We start from the raw sequence: 5,000 nt of genomic DNA on the forward strand, positions 1-5,000 counted from the left end.
GCACCCTGACGTGGCAAATCAGATGATGCCGCAGTCATTTACTTACGATAATCACAATCAACAAACCAGCCCCCCCCCCCCCCCCGAAAACACCTTTCCTTACAACAATGTGTGCCTTAACCTAACCCGTATTGTGCCTTAACCTAACCCGTATTGTGCCTTAACCTAACCCGTATTGTGCCTTAACCTAACCCATATTGCGCCTTAACCTAACCCATATTGCGCCTTAACCTAACCCATATTGCGCCTTAACCTAACCCATATTGCGCCTTAACCTAACCCATATTGCGCCTTAACCTAACCCATATTGTGCCTTAACCTAACCTATATTGTACCTTAACCTAACCCATATTGTACCTTAACCTAACCCATATTGTACCTTAACCTAACCTATATTGTACCTTAACCTAACCTATATTGTACCTTAACCTAACCTATATTGGGCCTTAACCTAACCTATATTGGGCCTTAACCTAACCTATATTGGGCCTTAACCTAACCTATATTGGGCCTTAACCTAACCTATATTGGGCCTTAACGTAACCCACGTTGCGCCTTAACCTAACCTATATTGTACCTTAACCTAACCCATATTGTACCTTAACCTAACCCATATTGTACCTTAACCTAACCTATATTGGGCCTTAACCTAACCTATATTGGGCCTTAACCTAACCTATATTGGGCCTTAACCTAACCTATATTGGGCCTTAACGTAACCCACGTTGCGCCTTAACGTAACCCACGTTGCGCCTTAACGTAACCCACGTTGCGCCTTAACGTAACCCACGTTGCGCCTTAACGTAACCCACGTTGCGCCTTAACCTAACCCATATTGCGCCTTAACCTAACCCATATTGCGCCTTAACCTAACCCATATTGCGCCTTAACCTAACCCATATTGTACCTTAACCTAACCTATATTGTACCTTAACCTAACCTATATTGTACCTTAACCTAACCTATATTGGGCCTTAACCTAACCTATATTGGGCCTTAACCTAACCTATATTGGGCCTTAACCTAACCTATATTGGGCCTTAACCTAACCTATATTGGGCCTTAACGTAACCCACGTTGCGCCTTAACGTAACCCACGTTGCGCCTTAACGTAACCCACGTTGCGCCTTAACGTAACCCACGTTGCGCCTTAACGTAACCCACGTTGCGCCTTAACGTAACCCACGTTGCGCCTTAACCTAACCCATATTGCGCCTTAACCTAACCCATATTGCGCCTTACCCTAACCCATATTGCGCCTTAACCTAACCCATATTGTGCCTTAACCTAACCTATATTGTACCTTAACCTAACCCATATTGTACCTTAACCTAACCTATATTGTACCTTAACCTAACCTATATTGTACCTTAACCTAACCTATATTGTACCTTAACCTAACCCATATTGCGCCTTAACCTAACCCATATTGCGCCTTAACCTAACCCATATTGCGCCTTAACCTAACCCATATTGCGCCTTAACCTAACCCATATTGCGCCTTAACCTAACCCATATTGCGCCTTAACCTAACCCATATTGCGCCTTAACCTAACCCATATTGCGCCTTAACCTAACCCATATTGCGCCTTAACCTAACCCATATTGTACCTTAACCTAACCCATATTGTACCTTAACCTAACCTATATTGTACCTTAACCTAACCTATATTGTACCTTAACCTAACCTATATTGTACCTTAACCTAACCTATATTGGGCCTTAACCTAACCTATATTGGGCCTTAACCTAACCTATATTGGGCCTTAACCTAACCTATATTGGGCCTTAACCTAACCTATATTGGGCCTTAACGTAACCCACGTTGCGCCTTAACGTAACCCACGTTGCGCCTTAACGTAACCCACGTTGCGCCTTAACGTAACCCACGTTGCGCCTTAACGTAACCCACGTTGCGCCTTAACGTAACCCACGTTGCGCCTTAACGTAACCCACGTTGCGCCTTAACGTAACCCACGTTGCGCCTTAACCCAACACACGTTGCGCCTTAACCCAACACACGTTGGGCCTTAACCCAACACACGTTGGGCCTTAACCCAACACACGTTGGGCCTTAACCCAACACACGTTGGGCCTTAACCCAACACACGTTGGGCCTTAACCCAACACACGTTGGGCCTTAACCCAACACACGTTGGGCCTTAACCCAACACACGTTGGGCCTTAACCCAACACACGTTGGGCCTTAACCCAACACACGTTGGGCCTTAACCCAACACACGTTGGGCCTTAACCCAACACACGTTGGGCCTTAACCCAACACACGTTGGGCCTTAACCCAACACACGTTGGGCCTTAACCCAACACACGTTGGGCCTTAACCCAACACACGTTGGGCCTTAACCCAACACACGTTGGGCCTTAACCCAACACACGTTGGGCCTTAACCCAACACACGTTGGGCCTTAACCTGCTCTGTAATTGTCATACGACGCGTTAAATTAGTGTGGTGTTGCCTAACTGCAACCCCCGCAATATAGTTTGCTACTCGCACTGCCTGGTCCCCAGAGTATCGCTTCATGTTAAACACCTTGCAGCTATACACTGTAATGCGGATGGCAGCAGGACGTACATGCTCAATGCCCTTCGCAGTTGTTCATTGGCATTTGCATGGCGAAGCACAGCCTACGTTGTGGTACGGCGTGTGTCAACTGTCCGCTGATGTTGTACGTCCAAATCACACACTGTACTGCACATTGGTCCTCATGTACTGAATGATACATCGTGGTACATGTGTGACCGTACCACGACTGCGCCAACAACGGCGAACCATACGGTCCAAATATTGTGCACTCAGCTACGTGTCGTCTCCCTATAAGAGCTGGATTGCAGTATGGTATGCCGTGGATGGCGATCAGCATGAGCCGTCTGTTGATGTAGTGGCGCGTGTTGTCAGACGTAGTCGTCTCTTCTCACACACCGTGATAGCATGGTGCACTGCGTTCCACATCTGCGACATGCGACAGAGGCCGGTTGACAGTCGTTCGCGCAATGGACATCGCATACGTACGGGGGCCACCTTCCACGTGTTCGCGAAGCGTGCACATGTTGTTGCGTGTATGTGGGCAGACATAGTGTGTCGTGACACCTGACACAGGCATGCAACAATCGTTGAATTTGCAAATGGCGATGGACGTCTACGTTTGCTGGTGACGTTACGCAAATGAACAACTGGTAAACGGTTGTGGTGCGGTTGTTCTCGCTAGAGGTGAATCAGTGATGGCGACGATCGGTTGAGCTACCAACCGGTTGTTTCAGCGATACCCACCATGCCCACGAACGTGAATGGCATGTGGGTGTGAAGCGATACGCGGCGGTGGCTGGGTGGGACCGTCCCCGGCCGGTGAGGGGGGGCCTCCCGGCGTGCTGGCCGCGCGGTGCGTGGGCGCACGCGCTACAGCCGGCTGGTGGGGGCGGCCAGTGGCAGGCGCGCCGGCCGACGGAGGCGGCAGGCGGCGCAGCTGCGCGCCGGCGCACCCTGCACGCGGCGCCGTGCGGCCAAAGTAGGTCCTCGCGGGCCCGGTGCGAAGCGCGGTGGACATCTGCAGTGTGCTGGTCCGATTGAGGACTGTGTGCGCTGAGGATGCGCCGCCGCCCGGCGCTCGGCGCCGCGACGCCGTCTGCTGCTCGGTCGCCTCTGCGGTTCTCGCAGGTGGTTTGTATCGCAGCTGTGCGGACGTGTTGGCGCGTGCGCTGTGCTGGGAGAGTTCGCTTCGGCACCCAAGTGGGGCTTTTGTCCTTCTGTGGCGCTGGCGTTGGAGCTGCCGGCCACCGTAGGTGGCGCGTGTTGTCTCCCGCCGGCAATGCCACGACAGCACGCTCCCGGGCCTCTGTCGGCAGCGGCAAGCTCAGTTGGGAGCACGGGTGGTCGCACCTAAAGCGTCTACTCGCCAAACTCCGGGCGATTGCGCCTCTCTCGAACCCGACCAAGTACTTAGGACGGCGCTGCGCGCCGCCGGGACCTGAGAGGGTTTCGAGGTGTATTGTGCAGGGGAGCTCAGCCTCCTCCTGTTTGCAGAATAATTGAGCGGACGCTTGCGTGTTCGCGCGGGCCCCCGGGACACACTCCCGGGCGGCCGGCTGCTCAGCTCTAGTTGACGCAGCTCCCTGGTTGATCCTGCCAGTAGTCATATGCTTGTCTCAAAGATTAAGCCATGCATGTCTCAGTACAAGCCGCATTAAGGTGAAACCGCGAATGGCTCATTAAATCAGTTATGGTTCCTTAGATCGTACCCACGTTACTTGGATAACTGTGGTAATTCTAGAGCTAATACATGCAAACAGAGTCCCGACCAGAGATGGAAGGGACGCTTTTATTAGATCAAAACCAATCGGTCGGCTCGTCCGGTCCGTTTGCCTTGGTGACTCTGAATAACTTTGGGCTGATCGCACGGTCCTCGTACCGGCGACGCATCTTTCAAATGTCTGCCTTATCAACTGTCGATGGTAGGTTCTGCGCCTACCATGGTTGTAACGGGTAACGGGGAATCAGGGTTCGATTCCGGAGAGGGAGCCTGAGAAACGGCTACCACATCCAAGGAAGGCAGCAGGCGCGCAAATTACCCACTCCCGGCACGGGGAGGTAGTGACGAAAAATAACGATACGGGACTCATCCGAGGCCCCGTAATCGGAATGAGTACACTTTAAATCCTTTAACGAGTATCTATTGGAGGGCAAGTCTGGTGCCAGCAGCCGCGGTAATTCCAGCTCCAATAGCGTATATTAAAGTTGTTGCGGTTAAAAAGCTCGTAGTTGGATTTGTGTCCCACGCTGTTGGTTCACCGCCCGTCGGTGTTTAACTGGCATGTATCGTGGGACGTCCTGCCGGTGGGGCGAGCTGAAGGCGTGCGACGCGCCTCGTGCGTGCTCGTGCGTCCCGAGGCGGACCCCGTTGCAATCCTACCAGGGTGCTCTTGAGTGAGTGTCTCGGTGGGCCGGCACGTTTACTTTGAACAAATTAGAGTGCTTAAAGCAGGCA

General features: G+C 52.0%; 1 non-coding gene across 1 annotated transcript in view; it reads left to right on the forward strand.

Moving 5' to 3' along the window:
* Nucleotides 1-4,125: 4,125 nt before the first annotated feature.
* LOC124587638 overlaps nt 4,126-5,000 on the forward strand; it is a 1,910-nt gene continuing 1,035 nt past the window's right edge. The window contains exon 1 of the ribosomal RNA XR_006975548.1: nt 4,126-5,000. This exon is cut by the window's right edge and continues 1,035 nt beyond it. This is a non-coding gene — a ribosomal RNA (small subunit ribosomal RNA).

The sequence above is a fragment of the Schistocerca americana genome, unplaced genomic scaffold, assembly GCF_021461395.2.
Source record: "Schistocerca americana isolate TAMUIC-IGC-003095 unplaced genomic scaffold, iqSchAmer2.1 HiC_scaffold_609, whole genome shotgun sequence".
NCBI lineage: Eukaryota > Metazoa > Arthropoda > Insecta > Orthoptera > Acrididae > Schistocerca > Schistocerca americana.